General features: G+C 49.0%; 1 protein-coding gene across 3 annotated transcripts in view; it reads right to left on the reverse strand.

The window, feature by feature from the left end:
* Positions 1-24,754, reverse strand: part of HIVEP3 (HIVEP zinc finger 3) — a 427,770-nt gene that overhangs the window by 178,695 nt on the left and 224,321 nt on the right. The gene's annotated exons all lie outside the window — the stretch shown is intronic.

The raw sequence follows: 24,754 nt of genomic DNA on the forward strand, positions 1-24,754 counted from the left end.
CCCTTCAGGGCCAACTCCTCCAGGTTCTAGCCACCCCCCACTTCTCAGATCCTGGTGCCCCCCACCCTGCCCCCTGCCCCACTCAGCCTCCAGGCACCAACTACAAAGCAAGGCCTTCTCCGCCCCTGCCTGTGTCCTCTGAGAAACACGGCCCCTCGTTCCCAGCTCAAGAGTGCGGGTGCCCACCTTCGAGCACAGACTGAGATCTGACTGGCCCAGATGAGCCGCTTGCAAGCTAGGTGGCCTCAGGCAAGCTGCTGCATGAGTCTCAGTTCAGTTTCTTCATCTCCAGAGTGGGGGGAACTGTAACTGCTGGCGGAGCTGTCTGGAGCCTGAGACACTGTGTGCCCCGAGAGGAGAAGCTCAGTGAGGCGCCCGGGCCGACCTTCCTTGGTTCCCACTGCCGGCAATGCTCCCCGCAGCCCCATTTTTCCTGGCCAAGTCCTGCCATCCCTCACATCTCAGATGAGAGCCCCGATGCCTGCCATGAAAGGTCTCCGACTTTCCAAGCCTGCATTGCTGCATCTTTGTGTCCCCAAAGGGCCTGTGACAGACTTCTGTCATTGGACTTAGTGTCCAGGGTTACAATGACCCATTGGTTCGTCTGTTGTCCCCTAACCTTTGAGTGCTTGGAAAAGAGTCATGTTCATGGCAACTCATTTGCTTTAGCACCTGCCATGCAGAGACGCAGAAACAGACTCAAAGGAGAGGAATGGCTTGCTAATCAAGCAGGAGGTGGGGCACGGAGCTCGGCCCCAGCATTTCTGCGTAACAACTGCACTTTAACAAGGGCCATCAGTGCCTTAACCCAAGGCCTTGGTTTGTGAAAAAACAGGAGAGGAAGATATTTTTAGAAAGGGGTCTATTTTTATTTTTGATTTTCCTGGGGAAATGGCTTACAGATTTGTGAGGCTCCGTGGTCCTAAACTATACAGCAGGAGTCATTAACCTGCCCTGGCTTGTCCCTCATGCCAGGCCCTGAGCTGGGACCTCTCCTCCCCCTGCTCTCTCTCATGTCACTGTCACCTGTGAAGAAGATCTAGATCCATGCCCATGTCTAGAGACGACTGGGAGCTCAGGCGTGTGATTTGTTCAAGGTCACAGAATAATCAAATTTGGCATCGGCCACCTTTCAGGAAGGCAGGGTCCTCTTCCACCCTGCTCGGGCCCAGGCCAGAGTCGCAGGCTGCCAGTGGAAGCGACGCCCCGTTTGGGGCAGGCCTGGCCCTGGCATTTCCCCCTGGGAAGGACGAGCCCGCCAGCCCGGGTGGGGGGAGGCCGGCCCCGTGCCAGGGGAATGTGGCACATCTTCTCAGTGCATCGGGTCTGCTTGAGGACTTAGGGGCCGAAAAACCATTCTTTTTTTCAAAGCTTAAAACAAACCCTTATAAAAGCATGGAGAAGAATACACAATGTTTTGAGAATGTTATAGGGAAAAACACGAAACTCCCAAGAAATTCATTTCACCTTCTCTGTAGCAAGGTTTGAGAAACACTGAGCTAGTCCAAGCCTCTCCCAGGACAGTGAAGGGAACCGGAGCCCTGAGGCATGGGGTCGCACAGTTAGCTCCCAGCAGCCGGACTCGGACCTAGTGGAGAAGCACCAACAAGCCCAGGCTGAGACCAGCAGCTTTGTGGCCGGACAGCCCTGGATTCCAGTTGAGGTTCTGTCGCTTACGGACAGTAGTGCCTGGTGCTGGTCATTTCTCCCCACTGTGCCTCATCAGTAGTAACATGGGGCAAAGTTCTTGGCAGCATGTGAGCTGATGGATTCACAGTCAACCCAAAAATAGGCAGCGCCCTGCCCTCCCTTTTTCCTGCAAACGGCGTACGGCAGCCTGTGAGCAGGAGACCGCCCCGTCTGCACTCAGGTCCGTCCACCAACAGTGGATTCCAGCATCTTTGCTCGGTCTGTGATGGACCACGGTGCCATTAAACCACAACGTTTCATGCAGTTCCCCAAATAGAGCATCCATATGATGGCATGTGCTTGGAATAATCTCGCAGCCACCGGAAGCCTGAATTCCCTCCGCCACCCACTGCTCCTTGGAGGGGAGACAGGAACGTCTAAAAAGAGAACCCGAATAGATGGCCATGTGGCAAGACCCAGGGAGATCTCACTGTCCCTGCCCCTGCCCAGCCGCAGTCAGCGGGGCTTTCCGGGCAGCCTGGAGTAGGATTTCAACATCTCGAGCTGGAGATCACGTGTGCAGGGTGGCCGGTGGTGACCGGGGAACTCCAGGAAGACAGCCTGTTTCAGAGAAGTGCTTGGAGCTGGGGAGCACGTTGGCAGGAGCTGAGTGAGGTCAGAGAGGCTCTCTTGTCCTCGAGTCTTGGTGGCCCGGAGAGGGAGGCCCCGTCTCTGTGGGACGCTCCTTTTAGTGGCGGAGACAACCGAATGACACGCTGTCCCAGGGACTGCCCACTGAGCGCTGGGTGTTGTCACAAGTGACTGTTCGGACAGGCACACCGGGGCTCGGAGAGAGTGGGCAGCGCGCCCTCAGCTCGCAGGATAGAGAACGAAGGTTTCTCCACCCCCATCTGCCTCTCTTGGAAGGAAGTCTGGGCTTCTTCAGACTCTCCCCACAACTGCACCCAAATCCACCTACTGTTCACAAAGTGCTTCTCAACCACAGCCTCCTGATATTATCCGACATGCTTACAGATGACCCTTGATGGGCAGACAGGGCGATCACACCCACTTTATGGATGAGGAAAGCAGAGGTTCTCAGAGACCATGTGACCTGCTCAAGGCCAGGACTCAAGTCCAGTTCTTTTGTCCAGCTCCCCAGGTTGCTCCAGAACAAAGAGCACAGTGGTGGCGACACCGAATCCCCACGCGACCGCGACTCAAATATTTCCGACATGCTTTCACAGCCGCCCCAACATCCAGTCATGGAGAGCCCTTCCCACCCACAACCACGGTATAAGCAGGAAGTCATTTTGAAGATGACAAGAGGGGATCGGAGAGTTAAAGTAACGCCTAAGGTCACACAGTAACAGTGAAAAGTGGCAGACCCAGGACTCAAACCCAGATCTCACAATTCCCACATACTCTGTCCATCAAACCATGCTGTTGGCCAGGGGACAGGATGAAGACATGGGCTCTGTGACTCTGTGTGCCCCATCCCCCACGCTCCCCGGCCACGGCCCTGAGCCTCTGCCTCTAAGGCCATCCAGAAAGCAGCTATTGCAAGACCTGCGGGGGTGGGGTGGCCAGGAAGCAGGTGAGTGCACTCAGGTGGGGCAGGACCATTGAGGACACTCTCAGCTCCACTACTGCCTGTACACTGCTGTACCTGGTGAGCCTGGGGTGGCAGGGGGAGGGGGGAACAGACCTTGGGAAGCCTGCCAAGGTTCTGGGATGACGCTGCCCACCTCTCTTTCCAATCCTGGCAGGGGGAGCCCCCAACAGCCTTTTGGGGTGCAAAGAGTGGGGAAGAAGGAGAAAACCAACATGTACAGAGAGCCTGGCTCTAGGCGAGGTGTCATTTCTATTCATTTGTTCATTCTACAGATATTAATAAACATGCCCTCATTCCACAGGCCTGAGCTCTCACATTTCCTTCTTCACTGATTCCTGCAAACATCTGGGAAGCCCCGACTCCACGCACAGCAACACACAGATGCCAAGGAGGCAGAGAGGCAGGGAAACCCACGTGGGCACTGCAGGAGGAGCCCGCAGTTCTGGGGGCTAGCCCTGGCTTTGCCATTCATTCCCAGTTGCAGGACCCATGTAAACCTTGTGCCTTGTGGGACCTTGGTCTCCTCATCTCTAAGGATTCTGGAGGGTCTACCTTCAGTGTCCATGAAGCAGCCCCTGCTCTGATGCTCCTGGTCCCTGCCCTTGGATGGGCGGAAGCACCCTTGGTGAGGGCAGCCCGGCTCATAAGAAGGCAGGAAGGAACAGGGCAGCTGGCCAGGAGTGAGGGCTCAGTGCCCCTCTGCCTGGCCAGAGGCTGTTGCTTTTCTCTCCTGTCATCAGGCTCAGCGAGGGAGGGTAAGAGAAGAGAGGAGCCACTTCCTGGGCACCTCACACGTGCCAGCCCTGACCAAGCATTTTCACATATGGGATCTTGTCTAATTTCTAAGGCAACCCAGTCAGACAAAAACTGAGGCTCAGAGAGGGAAAGTGACTTGCCCCAGATCACACAGCTAGGACAGGGAGGAGCTACAGTAAGAATGCAGCTCTGTTTGCCTTCAAAGAAAGAAGGCAGCTTCCTCTTCTCTCACCTCCTTCCTTGTCCCCCCACCCCATCTTCCCCCCACCCTCCTCCCCGCAGCTAAAACGTGTTAGGCCTGGAGGGGCAGTGGAACAACCAGAGGTAGGAGAAGGGGAGCCCACCCATTCCCCCACCCCTGCATTCTCCCAGCGGGGTCTGGGGCCCTAGCTGTCTTTCCATGGTGGGAGTTCACTCACCCCCTCCCACAGCCCTGACCCATCCCCGCTTTCCCATCCACCCTGCTGCAGTGACTAACCGCCCTGTTGCTGACGAAGCTGCCCTCTCTGGCTCCACAGTAGAAACAAACCCAGGCTCCTTCCTCTTTAATACCCTCCTCTGTCTCCTTGACCTGGGGTCTTTTGCCAGCCCTGCATCACACCATGAGATAACCCACAGGACAGGTGGGTCACACTGTGGTTGCAGCCACACGGATCTGCTCCCCCAAAACAGCCTGCCCTACCTGTCTGCTCTCTGCGCGCGCCAGCAGAGGGCCTAGGCTGCGGACACAGACTACCTGTGTTTGGATTTCCTGCTCAGCCCCTGGTGGTGCGACCTCATACCCATTGCTTCCCCTGTCTGAGCAGCCTGAACTTCTTGATCTGTCAAATGCAGGGCTATTTTCAAAACTAAGAGCCATAATGTCTGTTGAATGCCAGACACACAGTAGGTTCTCAGCAAATCTTCCCTCTTCTCTTTAACTGTCTAAGATGTACTAAGAGGACGGAGGGCCCGGAGCCTTTGTTTCCATTGGCCAGCCAAGACAAGTGACAGAAAATGTTCTCCATGTTCTTGACTTGATTTGAGAAAAGACAAACAAATGTTTTTTAGAATTGACACTGATTTGTAATTTAGCTCTTAATTCTGTATCATTTAGAATTGGTTCCTGAATATACCTGGCCGCTGTAACTAGAAGTTCCATGTGGAGCTTGCACCAAATTTTATCTGTTCATTTGTCCATCCTCAGTCCATATACCCACCTGGTCATCCATCCACCTGTCCATCCATCCATCCATCCATCCATCAACCTACCCATCCATGCATACATCCATCCATGCATCCATCCCTTTGAATACCTAGTATATGCCAGTTGCAATGGGGGCTCAAAAAAAGAGGAGCTTCCACAGCTTCCCACTGCTGTCAGCTCAGACCCACAGCACAGGGAGTCAATAACCACTTTCCCACTGGTTGGATCTGGAGAGAGAAAGCAGGCTGCCTCCCTTCCCAGAATCTGGCTTGCTCCACGTGGCCTTCCCTCTGTTCCTCAGGTGAGTCTCCTGGTGAGTGACTTTCACATAAATAATTATTGCTCAATAAGCAGAGTATTCCCTATAAGGGTAGAGGGTTTCACTAAAGTACAATCACTTTGTGCACCCCCACAAAAAATTTTAGTGCTGTGTCCAGAGTGCCTGTGTGTGACGCACTGTGAGGAGCCCGCAGGTGATCCTCATGCTCTCTTTTCTTCCTGCGGGGTCAGTAGGATGCTTTATACATAGGAAACGTCATCTCATCTATTTTTGTATAGCATCCCTCCTTGCCTAGAATTTCCAGTTTCTGTGCTTGTTTGAGAGGCTGTGATAGAGCAGTGAAGGGCACTGTCCCTGAAGCCAGGGTCCTGAGGTTCAAATCCATCACTCCAGCTGTGTGACCCTGAAGGAGTTGCTAACATCTCTGTGCTTCAGTTTTACCATCTGTAAAAAGGGAATTGGTAACAGAACACACTTCACAGGGCGGTTGAGGGAGTGCAATGAGATCATGTCATGTTTCTAATGGGGGACAGTACCACATCCTACCGGGGCATCTTTAAAGGGGAGTGCTCCAATGTCCAGGGTGGGGCATGGGAAAGGGTGCCGCTGACAACAGGGTGCAGGCACCAGAGACACTAAATCTTACAACACACCGTGCATCCTGCACGACAAAGAACCTCCCCTCAAAATGTGAACTGTACCCCCACTGAGAGATTCTGTCTGAAAAGTGCTTCAGCAGGTCCCAGCACACGGTGGAGGCCCACCGGCTGTGAGCTGGGACTTGTTGACTGCCCTCTGCCACGTGAGCTCCGTAAGAACAGGGGAGGGCTTTGCGTTGCTCGGTGCCACCAAGTCTCCAGCACCCAGGACAGGGCCCAGCATATGGCAGGCACTGGATGAATGAATGAATGAGTGAATGAACGAACAAATGAATGAATGGATGGATGAATGGTATGTGTTCAATCAATGATTGGTGAGTGCCCATTTGATGAAACACGTCCATTACAAACACTTCTAGTGTTCGCGGAGCAACTCCAAACCACAGGAAAGCAGGGGAAGGTGGAGGAACACCTGTCTATCTTGCAAGCCCAGTCCCACCCTGCCTTCAAGGCCCAAGTCGACTGGAGGTGATCCCTGGGGGCTAGTTGCTGTCTTTCACTGGTGAGTACTGCCTACTCCTAAAGGCTTCTCTCTTCTCTCCCACCAGAATGTGGGGTAGACTCCCTCGCTTCCCTCTCTATTCTAGGCCCAGAGGACCTGGCCTGGCCCTTAGCGGAGCGTGGCAGGTATCCTGTGGTTGCATTGGCTCCCCTTCCCTGTGCCTTCGGGTGCCATCAGGTGCCTTCGCAGGAATGTTGACACACCTGCTCAAGCAGCATGCTCAGGACACAGGAAAGAAAGGGGCAAGGAGAGGGCCTTCTGAACATTCTGAGCAGGAGTGGATTAACCGGGAAACTCTTCCTTCAACCCTTGTCAAACATTTCCCATCCTTTTTCTGAAGTCCTCACCCTAACTGGGGATCAAACCTGCAAACTTCCGGTGTATGGGACAACACTTCAAGTCACTGAGCCACCTGGCCAGGGCACAGTTTCCCATCTTTAGTCCCCCTCCTTCTTGGTAACACCTAGATTCCTTCCCTACTGTGTGGAGCTCAGAGACCAGCCAGTCTTTTGAAATTTATGTCACTGAACCTTTGCTGAGAGGACCTGCAGAGCCACCCGCATACAGGGGAAGACCTGAATCAAACCGGGCCCTTGATAGTGGAGGCTCCCAGTCTTTGTGGAGACAGCCATTTTCTACGTAAGGCCATGCATAACCTTGCATGCTGGCCAGATGGGCAGGGTGCAGAGACTCTGGGAGATCACATCACATGGAGCCGAGTCCCTGACACTCCTTGAGAGCTATGTTTTAAGGATCAAATGTCTACTAGGAGCTTATGTTCTTGCATTTAGCTGTGTTTTCTTGTTTGTTTTGGTTTTGGCTTTCTGCAAATTCTGTTCAGTAGATGGTACTGGTCAGTAAGATTCTGACTAAGCATGGATTTATAGAGGGTGTTGATGCAAGAAATGGACACAAAGACAGCCTGTGCTCCCACGGAGCTTACATTCCCACCCAGGCACATCTGACCTGCCAGGTGCTGCCAAACGCTGTGAAAATGGCCATGCTCTGTTTGAGGATAATGGGGGGGAAGGCGGGGCAGAGGGTCGAAGTGGGGCCAGGGGAGTTCTTTCTAATCAGGTGCCTGAAGGAAGTGAAGAAGCCAGCAGCACAGATCTCTGAGGAGCTTAGACATCAGCCAGAGTCTCACAAATCCTGGTTCTGGAAAGTGCTGGGCTCTGGTCAAAAGCTGGGGGCCTAGCACCACCAAAGGAGGGAGATGCTTTCTTGTCCTAAGTTTCTCTTCTCTGTGGACATTCAACCCAAATGACCTGGAGACAGTGATTTCCTTCAGTCCTCTGACAATCCTCATGGTCAAAAGATTCTTCCTTATGTCTAACTTAAGTCTGGCATGTGCCAGTTCAGCCCGTTCTTCACACTTGCCACACTGAGGAGGTAGAACACAGGGTGTTGCCAGCACCTGGTATCACCATGGTGAGGTTCTCAAACTTTTCCACCAAAGTAACCCGAAGGGGTGAGGATGCAGGACATTTTCCCTCGGAATGTCCAGGGGCATTGCCCAAGGCAGGCCTCACAAGCCAAATTGCCTATAGTCTCCTGTCTTATCTTGAAGATCTATGAACATGTAAAATTCTACTCCACAATCTATGCATGTGTATGTATGTGATTACATATCCATGGATTCCATTCTTCAAATGAAAGATGAGCCAGTTCTGTGCTGTGGTTCCCTAGGCCTCAGGCACGCTGCATGGACCCCTGGGGACATGGTCACTCACAACTGAGAAGCACAGAGCAGAGGAAACCTCTGACATGGGGCTCTTAGTGTAACTTGCTATGGATACACCAGGTACCTTCCCTTGAACAAAAGGAGGGGGCATTGTGAGGTCTGGTCCAATCTCTCCAGTCAGCTCATGTCTCTGAGGACCTCAGTGGAGGGCAGCCTGATGTGGATGGCCAAAACCCTGCATTAGACTGGAGGTGCAAGAGTGGGGTGCAAGAGTGGGTGGGGAAGAAGGGTCTGGTCAGAGGCTATCCCCTCTCTGCTGGAGGGAATTCAACAACCCTTCCCCACCCCACCCCCAAGAAGGGGGCCATGGCAGCTGTGTCACAGGCCTCCTGCCTGGGGCTTCAACAACTTCCAGTAGCTTCTAGGAGACCTGGTACCAACATGGTCCTTGGCACATAATTCTCAATCAATATTTGTTCGATGAGTAGAATTAATAGTGAACAAATGAATGAGTGTCTAAGTTACAAAGAACTAATGAATGTCCTGAGCCTGGATGATTCTAAGGCCCTTTCTGATCCTAAATAGCATGTTTGAGGAGGCTACACCACCCTTTCTGTTCTCACTCTACACAAATAACTTGATGTACTGCCTGCTGGCCCTATGGTTTCTCTCTGTGGCTAATGCAGTAAAAAGAACCATAGATTATAAACCACTAATTGTATTTAGACGGAAATTATCTTCCATAAAAACAACAATAATAATGGGTACCAAATGCCTGGGCTTCTACTAATCACTTCACAACCATTATCCATTTACTTCTTACACCAACTCTTCATCAACCCCGTTTTCAGATTATAAACTAGGGACTTTGCAGAGTGATGTGTTTGTGGAGGAAACAGGGCCTGGGACTGTGGCTCTGAAGTTCTCTCTCTTTGTCTTCTGCTTGGTTATGGGAAGCAAGAGGGAAGGGAAAGGAAAGGAAGGGAAGGGAAGGGAAGGGAAGGGAAGGGAAGGGAAGGGAAGGGAAGGGAAGGGAAGGGAAGGGAAGGGAAGGGAAGGGAAGGGAAGGGAAGGGAAGGGAAGGGAAGGGAAGGGAAGGGAAGGGAAGGGAAGGGAAGGGAAGGGAAGGGAAGGGAAGGGAAGGGAAGGAGAGGGAAGGGAAGGGAAGGGGTAAGATAAGGAGCTACACTGTGGTGTTCAGATCTCGGGGTTAGGAAGAGGAGGGGGAGGGGAAAGGGGAGAAGATGAAATGACAGGAAGCTCCTCTATGGCTTCTGAGCTGCCACCCCTGCTCATGAGAACCAAGACCAAGAAGGAGATGGGGCTCTGGGCCAGGAAGGCATTTGATCTCAAGAACACGCTGGGCCTTGGGGGCACTGCTGCAGGGCACCCCATCTCCCGGACATCCATCTGCCAGCTTTCACCACACACCCACATGCTGTGGACTGTCTAGGACGTAGTGTGGACGCTGCCTGCCTTCAAGGCTACTGGCAACTCCCACCCACACTTCTGGCAGGGGGGTGAGGAAAAGGGAAAGAGTCAACGTGTTTTTCTGATTTTAAAAATACTACATATTGTGAATTCTTCAGAAAGTGTAAAAAGAAACTCAAAATGTCATAACCCCATCCTAGCAATTTCCACTGTAAACAAGTGTGTCCTTCCTGGTGGACCCTTTTCTATGCACGTGTGCTGTCTGGTTTTATTTTCTATGTCTACTAGATATATTACATTTTTCTTCTATTGATATAGTATCAGTGCCTTTTCAAGTTGTTGGAATGTCCAGCTATGTCACCACCTTTAAACTGGCATGATACTGTGTTGTGTAGACTTACATTTTATGTAAACCATCCCATACTGGCGGACGGTTGCTGGGTTTACAAAAAGCAATGCTGGAGTTGACATCTTCCAGATAATGTCTTTCTGGGGACCAGTTAAGAATATGGATCAAAAGTCTTTAAAAGGTACCATTTCCTTTGACCCAGTGATTTCACTCAGAAGCATTTGCTTACCTTAAGGAAGTAAACAGGTGAAGGAAGGCCACTGGCCCAGAGGACCCACAGGACCCAGAGGACCCAGAGGACCCAGAGAACCTGGAGAACTAGGCATGTTATCAACACAGGGGCCAAGGCAGCCGTGGAAGGGCATTCCATCCGTAACGCTGGGGCCAGGGCAGGAACATGGCTTCTGTGTAAATAGTGTTTGTCTTTTGTCCTAAGTGCCTGCCATGGAGTTGTCACTTGACAAATGCCAAGTAAAGGGCGAGCTTGGTCTCAAAAGCAAGGTGGGAACCTAGTTAGAGCCTTTACAAAGCCTGGCTTAAGGCTAACACTCCAGCACACTGGCCTCGGGTGCCTCTGGGGGAGGCCAGAGGGGCCCTCAATTTCAAGAAGAGCAAATAAAGAGGCCAGGGACCAGCAGGTGACTAGAACCTCTGGCTTTATAAAAAAATGACACATCTAAACTGGATGTATCCTTGCTTTGTCCCTGATATAGAGAAACCACCCCCTTCTCTCTGCCCCGATTCCTTACACTATTGAATGAGAAACTGTGGCCTACCCACCGTTCAAAGTGACAAGAGAGGAAAGATTTGAATATAGACTTTAGAGTAACATCGTGTTGTCGTCGTCATCATCATCATCATCACAGCAACAGTAGGAGGGGCAGTTAACATTACTGAGCATTTGTTTCCTGCCAGGTACTATTCCAGGTGCCTCATCTTCACACTCACTGTGGCGTTGATGCGATCCCAAGCGCCACTGCAGGGTGGGGGAGGAGAGAGGGGCCACCTGAGGGCCACCCCTGCCCAACCAGAGCACCTCTGGCCTTCACGGGGACCGCATGGGGTGTGATGCAAATCAGTGGCTCTGTAGCTCAGAGCCAAAGTTAAACCAAAGCCCTGGTGCAGCTGATGGCACCTTTCTGGCCCTCCTTTCTGGACTCCAACTCCTTGGAAGTCTGGGCTCTGTCTGGGTCACACTGTTCTGGCTCTTCGGTCCTCAGAGATGGCCGAGCCCCCTGGTCAGGAGCCAGATGCCTGGGTGGGTCCTGACTCTACTACCACTTACTAAGTGCCAGGATCTTAAGCGTGTTGCCAAAACTTCCTGGCCTGATTCATCTATAAAGTGCACACACTGACCTCATAGGGTTGTTGTGATGTTAAACAAATGAATAAACCCAAAACAGCTTGCCAGACACACAGTCAATGCTTATGAGTGTTAGCGGCTATTTTCTGTCCCAGATTCTAGCGTGAGGCCTCAGACGTGGAAGCTAATCAATAACTGGCAGTTAAATAAATGAGGGAGTGAAGGCACGAATTTCTGGAATATAAAATTCCATTAATTGACTAAGTGAGCACCACTCAAAGCATTAGGCTAGAGCAGCAATTTTCAACCGTGTGCCACAAAAATTTTTAAAACACACAATACCTGATTATGTAGTCGGGGGCACTGACCTCTCCTCCCTTAGACTGTCAAATAAAAATGACAAGACCCCACACAACAATAGCTTTCTGGTGTGAATGAATCAAAATATACCTATATTTTTGGTCAGATCAGCAAAAAATATTTCTTGGTGTGCTGCAGAATTTTAGTAATGTACATGTGCCATGAAATGAAAAAGGTTGAAAATTGGAGGGCTAGTGCTCCCAAAGCTTACATGTGTCCCCGAGTTACCTGGAAACCTTATTAAAATATAGAATCTATTAAGGAGGTCTGGGGTGGAGCTGGGCCTCGGCATTTCTAAGTTCTCAGATAAGTCCAAGGCCACTGGGCTGTAGGCCACACTTCGAGCAACAAGGTTTTGGTCCATCACTGGCCATACTTTTGAGTGTGCAGGCTTTTCACCTGTAGTTAGCGAAGTGTGCCAGGGCGCCAGAAACATTCGTACAACAGGTACTGCTTATCAGCCACTGAGCTGCCCGGCCCAGAGCCCTCCCGTCCAGGGTTCTCAGGAACTGGTATGGGTGGGAGTCAATGCGAAACCCTGAACTTCTGTCTGGGCTCTACCCCGTGATGTTGTTGGGCAAGTCCCTCAGCCTCTATGGGGCTCGGTGTCTTCATTTATAAAGTGACATCAGCAACACCTCAATGCCCAGCTCTCAGAATGGCTGTGAGGGTAAAAGGTGGTAGTAGATGTGGGACCATCCAGGGCGAGGGACCATGATGAACTGTCAGGCTTCATTTCCAAGTTCTCCTCTTCACCCTTTGAAGTCTTCCTCGGAGGGAAACTGATAAGCATTGTTGTTTGCATAATGGCATGTAAGGGGACAGGAGAGGAAGTTAAGCTGCTAAATTTAGCAGGTGCTTACGCCCCCTCACCCAAGGCTCAGCCCACGCATTTCACCATGAGTAGGTGCCTTCTATATTTAACTTCTGCCTGCACCTTCCACTTGAGCTCTGACACTGAAAACCCCAGGAGGATGTGGTGAAGAGAGAAGGGAAGTTCACAAAATGTGATCAGAGGCTGACATCACATGAGGTGCCATCTGCACCTTCAGGTGTGTGTTCTTCCTGGAAGAAACTGTAGAGGTTCTTCACCTTCTCCCCCTTTCTTCCTCTTGGAGCACAAGACCCACTGGGCCAGGGACCACACTGCACTTTAGAACCACTGCCCTGAGGAGGGGGTGAGGAACTGGCAAGTCCAGCAGAAGTCAGGTGAGGCAGGAAGGTCTCAAATGCCCTCCGTTTGCCAGGCACGGTGCCGAGGCACTCACATGGGTGATCTTGTTTAATCCCGCAAAAGCATCAGCTGGTATCCTATTTAGGCTATGGGTGAGCAAGTGGAGGCTCAGAGTTGAAGTGAGGTGCCCGAAGCCTGTGATGGGTGGAGAACCTAGGTCAGTTTCTAAGTCTATGCTCTGAGCCCATACCACACTCATCTCCTTAGCTGCCTCCTCCGCAGGAGGCTGTTGGGGAGGCCAGGAGTTCAAGTCTCACCTGTGTCATCACTCAGGTTTGTGACCTTGAGATAGTCACTCGCCATCTTGGGGTCTCAATTTCCTCACCTGTAAAACAAGCCCCCTGGGCTGGTTTTCGGTTTCACTCCTGGATGTCTTCCCGACGGCATCAGAATCTGATGGTCTGAGGAAGTGAGAATTGATCTTGGGACAGTTCTCCAAGTTTCAAACCACGGGCGACCTCTACCCTTTGCTTTTCTGCCGGTCCAAACACACGATTCTGATGCAGTCACCAGTGGAGCTCACGCAGCCACTGCTCATTCCTCTGGGGAACTTTGATTGAAGGCCTCTGTGCTGGGAAGTTCAAAGGACACTGAAGGGACTGAGATGAACTGTGGTCCCTTACCAAGGCCCGCCTCCAAATAAAGGAGAAAGACATGGGAACAGATGGCAGAGCCCTACACTGTGCCTGATGCAGTGATGGAGGTCCCATAGGGCACAGAGGCTGGTGCCTGACCTGACCTGAAAGGGCTGGGGGGAAGAACTGGTGGGAAAAAGACAAAATAAACATCAAAACTCTAGACCAGAAAAATAAAAACCCTCTAGGCCAGCAGTTCTCAAAGTGTGGTTCCCGGACCTGTGGCATCAGCATCCTCTGGAAACTTGTTAAAAATGCAAATTCTTGGGCCCCATCCCAGACCTACTGAATCAGCAGTCTGTGTTCTAACAAGCCCTCTAGGTGAGTCTGAGGCTGTCTTGGTCTGGGAACCATTAGTAGGGCAGGTCTTTGGAAGGCAACAAAACCTTGAACTGTTAGCTCTCCAGGTCCTATTCAGAGTCTGTCTGAGAAAAGGAACAACTCAGAGAAGTGGGCTAAGAAATATGCCCTCCTTTTTCTCCCCTGAACACCCTAAGTGCCTCCTTTACTACAGGTCAGACTCCTGGAAGCTCCGTGTCTGGACACGCCTCTGCCCTTGGCTGTTACTAAGAACAGTTACAAGAAGCATCCATAGGAAGATGATCTCTGAATTGCTGTAAAATGATTGTTGTTGATCCAGTTACACAAAGTTCCTTCTATAAAACTCACATTGAGAATACAGTGGCAAGTAACAGCTGGGCAAAAAATTTCTAAAAATGACAAAACCCAGGGCTGGTAAGTGTGTAGGGGAAAAGACACACTCACATTTCTGGTGAGCATGGTGATTGATACTGCCTTTCTGGAGACAGAACTGTCAAGTGTTTAAAAATGTACCTCCCCCTGACCCAGCAATTCAATTTTAGAAATTACTCCTGCGAATATTTAGGAAATATTTAGGGATTGTTTAGGGAATAATCATGGCTATGTATGAGCATTTTACTGCAAAAATATTTATGCTAGTGCTGTTTGTTATAAATTTAGAAACAATCTAAATGTTTAAAATACCGGGTTGATTGCTCAGTGGCTGTTCATTCACCAGATGTGTATTCCAGGCAGTGTGTTAGATGCTAATGGTGTAGCAGTAGGTAAAAAAATTAGTAAAATCTCTATCCTCCTAGGAGAGAAGGCAAGCAATTAACAAATGAGCAAGTACAATATATGAGTCTGTCTGGAAAAAGTCCAGCCATTATTAACATAATGAGAAGGGTTTGCACAGCATTGATGTAGCCTGGCAGCCAAGGAGCGTGGACTGGAATGCGCATGTGTGAACGATGACGACTTCATGGTACTGGTCAGTGGGGGCAGTAGACACCACTGAGCGAGCACGTGTACTGTGTGGTCATCGCATTCAAAATGACTGAGTGAGTACAGCAATGAATCTGCATGAAATTTTTTGTTAAGCTTGATTGTTCCCTTGTGGACAGTATTTGGATGATTCAGAAGGCTGCAGTTATGGGCAACTGGGAATTGGCAGCTTCATCATGACAATGCTCTCACTCATGCATCACGTGGCATGCAGGCAGAGTTCTTGGTGAAACAAGAAATCACCCAGACTGACTCAGCCCCACTACAGCCCAGATTTGGTGCCCTGTGACTTCTGGCTTTTCCCAAAACTAAAATTACCTTTAAGGGGAAGAGATTTCAGACTGTCGATGAAGTTCATGAAAATACAACAGGGCAGCTGATGGTGATTGGGAGAACTGTGTGAGGTCCCAAGGTGACTACTTTGAAGGGGACTGAGGCATCATTGTCCTGTGTACAATGTTTCTTGTACCCTGTATCTGCTTCAGTAAATGTCTCTATTTTTCATAGTAATTGGCTGGATACCTTCTGGACAGACTTTGTACATATGTGTCCTTTGGTGATGGGTGCTCTGAGTAAGAAGGGCATGCTGGGGTGGGAGTTCCAATTTGGAAAAGGGAGAAGGTGAAGGAATGAGCCATAGGGATGCCCAGGGATCCACCGCAGGCAGAGGGAACTGTCTTCAGATAGATGGAAATAGCAAAGGAGACCAAGGCTGTGCAGCCTTCTGGGTGCACGTGAGGAGGAATGGGGAGGCCAGGACGGCTAAAGCAGAGTGACTGAACAGGGACTGTGGGGACAGGGCCACAATGACGGGCAGGCCACTTGCAACATGGGCTTTCACTCTGGGTGAGAAGGGAGGGTGTGGAGCCTAGGAGAGACTCCGGCTGGTGTTTGAGACACAATGTTCTGGCCTCTGGCTTGAGAACAAGTCCTAGGGGACAAGTGAAGAAGTCGGGACCCTCATAGACAGGATGCTATTACAGTGCTAGTCGTGGCAGCATGAGAACTGGGGTATGACAATCAACTTCTGAATGTATTTTGAAGGTAAATTTGAGATTTTCCATGGAAAGATGCCTGCCTGGGGTGAGCACATGTGGCTTCCTCTATAGATTATTTCACTTCTAGAAGCTAGAAGAACAAGCAAGGAAGAACAGGAGTCATCAACAAATTCCATACAAACCCATCTGCTTTCTCTGTTGGACATTTCTGAAACCTTAAGGGTCACCAAATTTTTATACCTAAGATCTGGGAGCACTGGCTGCCTGCCTAGATTCAAAGGCAACCAAAGAAATGCAACTTAAAATAAGAACGTGATTTAATTTTTCAGTTATCAGATAGGCAAAGATTTAAGAAGAATGATAACAGTCCGTGTTCGTGTGGGTGTGTGGAAACAGCACCCTACACTGCCAGCGGAAGTTTAACTCGGCACCACCTTTTGGGGCACTTTGGTAATATGTTATCACAGCCCTTTCAAAAGTGCATGCCAAAGGGACTTCAACAGCTGAAACAATTCTGAAAAAATAAATAAGGTGAGAGATGTCACTCAATCTGATTTTAAGGCTTCTTGTATAATCAGAGTAACCAGGATGTGGAATTAGCAGAAGGACAGATACACAGATTACTGGAACAGAACAGCGGACCCAGGAAGAGCTCCACACAAGGACTGGCCCCTGACAAAGTGTAGAAGCAATTCCATAACGGAAGGATCCTTTTTTCACCAAGTGGTGCTGGAACAATTGACTATCCATAGGCAAAAACAGTGGAACTCAACACAAACTGGGTTGACCCAGAATGGGTCATAGATTTAAACATAAAACTATAAAACTTTTAGAAATAACATTGGAGAAAATCTTTAAGACCTAGAAGTGAGTGGAGAGTTTTTAGGCATGACCTCAAAAGCACAATCCATAAAAGAAGGGGGAAAAAATCAATAAATTGGACCTCATCAAAGTGAAAACCATGTGCTCTCCAAAAGACCAGACTAGAGGATGAACAGTCCAGCTATAGACGGGGAGGAAATATTTGTAAACCACGTATCTGATGAAGGGCAGTATTTAGAATGTATGAAGGACTCTCAAAACCCAAGAGTAAAATAAATAAATAAATAATCCAATTAGAAAATGAGCAAAGGACGTTAACAAACATTTTACTGAAGAGGATATACAGAAGGCAAACAAACACACGGACAAAATTCAATTCTATTAGCAATTAGCCAAAAGCAAATTAAAGCCACAATGATACGCCATTGCACAGCTATTAAAAGAGCTAAATTTAAAAAAAAATACTGACTATGTCAAATATGATGAGGATTTGGAGAAACTGGTCTCTCACGCATTGCTGGTGGGAATGTAAAATGGTATAGCCACTCTGAAAAGCAGTTCGGCAGTTTCTCAGCATAGGACCCAACAACAATACCCCTTGGCATTTGTCTCAGAGAAATGCAAATGTTTGCCTGCATAACCTGAATACAAATATTCATAAGAGCCTTATTTGTAAAAAAGGAACAACCGCTCTTCAGCAGGTGACAGTTAGACAAACTGCAGTCCACTCCCACCGTGGGGCACGACCCAGCAATGAAAAGGACCAGGCTACCGATACTCACAACTTGGATGGCTCTCAAGGGCAATATGCTGAGTTAAAAAAAAATTCTTAAAAGGTCATATAATGTATGATTCAATTTGCATAGCATTCTCGAAATGACTGGATTACAGAGATGGAGAACAAATTAGTGGTTCGCAGCAGTTGGGAATGACCAGGGGACAGGGTGGGTGTGACCGCACAGGGTTAGCTCAAGGGAGATCTGCTGGCTGATGGAGTAATTCTGCATCTTGGTTTGGGTGGTGGTTATAGGAACCTACACATGTGATAAAATGACATAGGACTGTATGCACACATTTGTAATGTCGTCAACTCTTGGTTTTGATATTGTACTATAGTTATATAAGATGCAGCCATTGGGGAAAACCGGGTGAAAAGTACATGGGACCTCCCTGTACTATTTTTGCAACTTCTTGTGAATCCATAATTATATTTCAAAATAAAAAGGCTTGAAAATCACACTGAAAACAAAAAAAGAAGTACATGCCCTTTTGACCCCCCAATTCTGCTTTTACAAGTTTATCCTAAGGTAATATCAAAAAGGCATCAAAAATCACTAGATAAAGATGCTTATCTCAAACTTGTTTATAACAGTGAAAAATTAAACTGAACTACTTTATGCCATAATTGGTTAAGTAGATTATTATAAATATACCCAATGAAATAGTATACAATCATTAAAATCTTGGTGATGATGCAGCTTTATATGCATTGATACACTAAGGGGAAAATTCCCTGAAAGTAGCATATAGTTTTTTCTTTAAGTTCATACAAATGTATAGGCTGTAAGTGCCATAAGGGCCCAGATTTATGTCTGCATCATTTCCTCCAGATTCCTAGCTCCCCGTGCAGTGCCTGACACAGAGCAGGCACTCAACAAGTGTTTGTTGAATAAACATATCACACACACACACACTTGCATGGCAAAAAGTCTAGAAACTTATACACCAAAATATTAGCAATGGTTATCTCAGAATATGCAGATTTAGGTTAATTAATCATATCATCTTTAGTTTATTTGTGTTTTCTATTCTTTAATGGCAATTATGTATTATTCATGAGATATATTTTTAGAGAGTATGAATTCACAAAGTGTCGAACGTTCTGTGGAGCCCTCCAGTCTGTACTGCACAAATCTGAGGTTGACACAGTTGGGCCAAACCCGACCAAGGCTGCCTGTTCCCAGTGGACAGATTTTGTGGGGCCCCAGGAACATTCTGAAGGGCAGAATTTCCAGGACTTTGGTCTGAGGGACACTATGTTTAAAGCGAGAAACCTAGTAAGAGATTTAGGCAACAGTGAGGACCCCTAAGGGCTAAATAGTTGATGGGATGCTGTTCAGAGCAAGAGCAGTGCTGGATTTGGGGCCCACGGGGAACGAGTGGGAAGGGGCAACCCTGGTGCACATCTGCCCCAGAGACGGGCCAAGGGTGGGTGCAGGACAGAAATCTGCACATGCATCTGTCACCCAGGGTCTTTCTTCTGCAGAGCCTCCAGTACTCAGTGGACCAGGGCCATGGTTCCCAAGATGCTTCTGAAGACAGGCTGCAGCACAATCCCCAAGAAGCTTTATGAAATGCAGATTCCCAACCTCAGCCAACTGAACTTGAATCCCTATGGATGAGGCCCAGGAATCTGTCATTTTACAAAATGTCCAGAGTGATTGTGACAGAGTCAGGGAGAGTCCAGGCTGGGGGCAGAAACCCAACAGCATCACATTAGTAGTTTTTATGCCGTTTGTGATGAAGTGACATGGCTAACAATTATTGATTTGTAAGAAGCCTTTTCTCTAAAGAGTTCAGGGCATTTTAAGGACATTCCTGGGCTTTTAGACAGGTACCTTTAAGAGAACCAAGGGCACTGTCCCCATTACTTCCCCTTAGCATACTGCAATCCTCTGCTTTCTCAGAAAGAAGTACCTGGTGAGTCCCCAGGATACCCCCACTCCCTATTTACTGTGATAAAATATACCTAACATGAAAGTTTAAACCATGCTAAAGTGTACAGTTCAGTGGCATCAAGTAATTCAATGTTGTCCAACCATCACCACTCTCTCATTCCACAATTTTCTCATCAAATGGAAACTCTGATTGTTAGCCGCTACTTCCTATGTCCCCCTTCCCTGAGTCCCTGGAAACCACCAGTCTGCTTTCTGTCTCTATGGATTTGCCTATTCTGGGCATTTCATATGCCTCTTTGGTGACTGGCTTCTTTCACTTAGCATGATGTTTTTCAGGGTCCTCCCTATCATAGCATGTGTCCGTACTTCCTTCTTTTTCTGGCTGAATCATACTGCACTGTATGAATACGCCACATTTCATTTATACACTCATCTGCTGATGGACACTTGGATTGTTTCCACCTTTTGGCTATTGTGAATAATGCTGCTATGAGCATTGATATACAAGTTTTTGTTTGAATGCCTGTTTTCCAATCTGTGGGGTCTACACCTAGGACACGAGTTGCTAGATCACACATAACTATGTTTTTCTTATTCAGAAATCTCCAAATTGTTTTCTACCTGGCGCTCTAGCCTGTGCTCTGGCATCTTGGGAGTCTGTGGCAGAGTAGAGAGATGTGGGCAGCTAGGAGACCTGGGTGTAGGTCAGACTATGACCCCTAAGAGCTGTGAGACTGTGTGCTTCTTTGTACCTCGGCTCCTCTGTAAGACCTTATGGGGTGTTCTGAATATCAAATCAGTGATTCACTGAGATCAAAGGTGAGAGGAAGTGTTAGAGCAGTGGAGGCGAGATCTCTGCCCATCCCTGTCACTCAGTGCTTGTAAATCCCCGGGCAATTACTTAGCCTCTTGGAGCCTCAGTTTCATCACCTATAAAATGGGGCGAATAGGAGTACCTGCTACATAGCACTATCATGTTAAATTACTCAACGCATGCAAAACAGTAACTGCAAGACCATACCAATTTAGCTATTGTTATAAAATGCTGTCATCCATAGCAATGGTGGTGGTGAGAGGGCGTGTGCTCACTTTCTCAGCTGGTGCCCATTCTTGCCCGCCCCTCCTAACCTTCTCTTTTTCCCCCTCCAGTCTTCTCTGCTGGGACTCTTCTCCCACATGGACAAGTCAATGTACAGCAACCTCTGGATCAACCCTTCCTCTATGCTCCATGCCTTTTTGTACAAACTTTCCTACATTCAACTGAGTGCAGACCTTAGCTTGGGTTATTGTGTATGTGTGTGTGCCTCTTCTCTAGGGCCTGTTTTACAGAGGACACTCCATAAATGCTTGTTGATTGCATAAATGAAAGAATAAATGTTCTTCCCATTGGGACACTGGTCCCTGGGGCTGATCATGGCATGGGGACCTGGAGTTGGGGGTCTTCTCCCATAGTGGCACAGGGAACATGCCAGAATCCTCCCACAATGCCTCTCCCCAGTCACGCAGTCTGGTGAACAGCATAGTCAGAGGTCACATCTGAGTCCAGGAGAGAGCAGAGCAGTGACGAGGCCCAGCCACCTGGTCACCACAACTTTCCACAGCTCTTCTGTGGCCCAGAAAGTGGTAAGGGTCAGGAACTGCCCCGGCCTTCAACCCTGACCTCTCTGTCTCCCCACTCAAAATTAGACCACACTCTTTACTGAAAATAAAAGATGATCTGGGAGGAAGTGTTCATGGCCAGACATGGAGGCACCGACGCTTGCCTCTCTGCCACTCCAGTGAAGGAGGTGAAAAGAGGTCCCACCTAGTGGGCATGTGTGTGTGCACATGTGAGTGCACAGGTGTGTGCATATGCATGTGTATGTGTGTGCCTGTGTGCATGTATGTGTTGGGGACTGGGGCATTAGTGGACTCTGCCTCTCCTTCCCAGAGCCCAGCCACCTCACCGTTGCAGGAGCAGCCTTGTCTGGGCTGCCAGGTCTGCATGCCTCCAGAATGGTGCCAGGGGTTCCTGAGAGTGTGAACACTAACATACAAAAAAAAACTAGAGGCCAAATTCAAGGAGAGTTCACACATCAATAGTGCCATGGTCACCTTGGGCACCTTCCCTTGGGCTTTGGTTTCCCATCCATCAAATACGATGGGAGTTGGGACCCTCCCTTTCACATTGCATTAGTGTCTCTGCTGTGAGCTGCCACTGTTGGTTGAGATGCACACTCAAGGTGACATACTGCTGACAGCTGCCTCATTGCCCTGAAGCCTCTGTTCCCTGAGGACATGGCTTGGTGCCTGAAGAGAGCCTGGAATCCTAGAGCAGCCACCTGCCCAGATGCTGTGTGCCTGCTGTCCAGGAGTCCTCTGAATCATTCCCCAGCTGCCACGCTTGGTATGGCTTGCTGTGCCCTTCCCTGGATCCAGTGGGCAGGGGCAGCCATCCAGGGGAGCTCCTCTCCCAGGCCTGCTTGGCCCTCCTGCCTGCTTTCCCTTCTAGCTGGATGCCTCCTCCCCACCACAAGCTGCCCGACTTCATGCCCCCTGCAGCCTGAGCACCTGTCACTCATTAGACAAGTGGTCTCCAAAGCACAGTATACAAGGCTGTTCTTTGAGCATGAGAAGAAAATACCAGGGCTTCTATTTCTATGTGTATCACACCTTCCTGTAAATTCCCATTTTGTGTGTGTTTTAGTATCTTCAAAATATATTAGTACAGTAGTTCAAATTATATATGGTGTATATATAGAGAGATATATATACACACACATGCATGCTGAAGTGTGTTCTCAAAAATACTTTTGCTAGAGGAGCATAGAATCAATAAAGTTTAGAGCCCACTTCAGACGAGGTAAGATACATACAATGATAACAATAATTTGGCACGTGGTGATAAATGCCACGAAAGAAGGTTAAATGTTGTGAAAGTTCAAGGAGGATGTGATCGCTACCAACAGAAGGCAGCAGGAGAGTCAGGAAAGGCTTCCCAGGAGGCATGGCTTTGGGGCTGAGTGCTGGAGGAAAGGGCTCGCCCAGCAGAGGACTCTGCAGGAGCGAAGGGGCAGGGGCTGGGAAGCAGAGTGGGCGCTGGGCCCAGGGCCTCAGTGCCCAGGGTACCTATGGGAAAGGCAGTAGGAGATGAGATGGGAAGGGTGGGCTGGAGACAATGACACATGAGAAATGTTCGGGGATTGTGCACAAATAAGGAAAACAAGGGGGAGCCACAGCCTGACGGGGCTTTGAGAATTTGACTGTGGGAGGAGGGAGTGTAAGATTGGTTAGGGGAGACTAGCTAACCAGCTGGAAGATGGAAGGTGATCATCCTACCCACCCAAGAGGGCCTGAATTAAATCAGAAGACAGGAGAAAGGAAAGGAGGAGGCAGGTGCAGGAAATAGCAGAGAAGCTGATTCAACTGAACGCTATAACCGATAGGACAAGGTGGGGCCAAAGAAAACTCAGTCTCCAATGCTGAGTGAACCAGAAGGTGGGCATAGGTGGGGGCCCCTGGAAGGAAGGGAGGGTGGAGAAGTACAGCCCCCGTTGTCTGGAGTGATGATTCCAGCCGTAGAGGGTCTGGGTTGCTGGGTTGGTGCTTTGTATTCAGAAGATGAATTCTCCAGGGTCTAAAGCTTTTGGTCTGAACCTTTTTGATGGAAATAGGTCTCCATCTTCATTCTACAAATACTTTGCATCCCTCCTGTGGGAAAGACATCATGACCAGGCACTGGAGACGTAGAGAGGAACCAGAAATTCTGTCCCTGTCCTCAGAGGTGGGCAGTGCAGTGGGGAAACGACCATGTAGGGGAGTTTCTGACAATCTGTCAGCTGAGAACTCTAAGAGGAGGCTAGAGGAAGCTGCAAAGGGATAACATTTTACACTTGTCCCTGGCTCATTGGACTGGCTCCTGTCTTCGGAGCAACCCCAACCTTTTTCTCATGACTCGGGTTCATCATAAAACCAGTTTTTAGGCCATCATCCTGGGCATGTGTTGCATGGGACAGTGGCATGGGTGCTGGGTGCCCGTGACCTTGAATTTTCAGAAAAACCATGACATCAACTGTGTCACCCTTTGCTAAGCAAGCCAACCTCAGAGGGTGCAGCACTGTGGCTTTGAGATTTTGCAACCCCCTCCACTCTAACCTCTCAGGATTCTTGGATAACCCTTTATTTCTGAAAGTAGGGAGCTCCCAGAAATTTAGGGGAGGAAGATTTTAGCCTTCTGAGTGCTAGAAAAGCATGCCTGCATGGTTTGGCTTATTTCAATGAATTAATCTTTCCCTCCCTGGCCCCACCAACCCTTGTTCCTTTTTCAGCCTTCTTCTTCCCCAGCTATTTATAAACCCCTCTTCCTTCAGTCTATAACTCTGTTCCTTTCTCACTCTTAGTTCTCCTGCTGTAAGGTCTCCCCAGGGAGGGAGGACCCATCTATTAACCATGGGCTCATCTCATGTTGCTTAATCCTGACGTTTCCTGAAACTTAGCCCAGTGGTAACAGCACAAGCTGTTGAGTCAGCCAGCTGTCTGTCAATACCTGGCTCCTCCCCCTATCAGCTGAGTATCTCTGGGCAGGTCTCTGAGCCTTGCTTTCTTCAGAGCAATACGCTTTGCCATCATAGTCTTTGGAAGTTAATATTTAGTGTTGATTCATTTTGTGATTCAGGTACCAAATACTATGTTGGTCAATTTAAGGCAAGAAGCAAAGTGAAATTGGACTTCTAGCTCTAGACTTCAGTTCTCACCGGCCACTGTACAATCATAACCCTACATCTCCCTAGGCCCCTCCCCCACCTTCCCCAGGTTGCTTTATGACATACATATGACAGGCTGCACATCGGGCTTATTTTCTTCTGAGTATTGTCTGTCTTCCCCCTAGAATGTAAGCTACATGAGGGCAGGGAGATTTTCTGTTTTGTTCCCCAAGCCCCTACCTCTGTATCCTCAGCACGCTGGACCATTCCTCACATACACTAGATATTTGGTAAATATTTATTGGTGATGGTATAAATGAGTAAACATAATGGGGCTATTAGAAAAGTTTGAGATAAGGCTCGCAGAGTGCCTGCATAGCATACAGAAGGTCTCAATAATGCTGACCCATTCCCACTCTACCATTCCATTGTCTTTCCCCACCTGTCTGGTAGTAAGGACTTCATGTTATGACAGCCCCTGTGGGGCAATGCCTGCTCCTTTTCTTCCCAAGTGTCTCTCTCAGCCTGACCCATGCTGGCTGAGCTATGCCTCCTGGACAGGTGACAGTTTGTTATTGGCTTCTGCCTTATCAGCCTGTGCCTTACTGCCCCATGGTGGCCTCCTGTGATGGGTCCCTTAGCCAGG

The sequence above is a fragment of the Phyllostomus hastatus genome, unplaced genomic scaffold, assembly GCF_019186645.2.
Source record: "Phyllostomus hastatus isolate PE091 unplaced genomic scaffold, TTU_PhHast_1.1 phas_scaffold_182, whole genome shotgun sequence".
Classification (NCBI taxonomy): domain Eukaryota; kingdom Metazoa; phylum Chordata; class Mammalia; order Chiroptera; family Phyllostomidae; genus Phyllostomus; species Phyllostomus hastatus.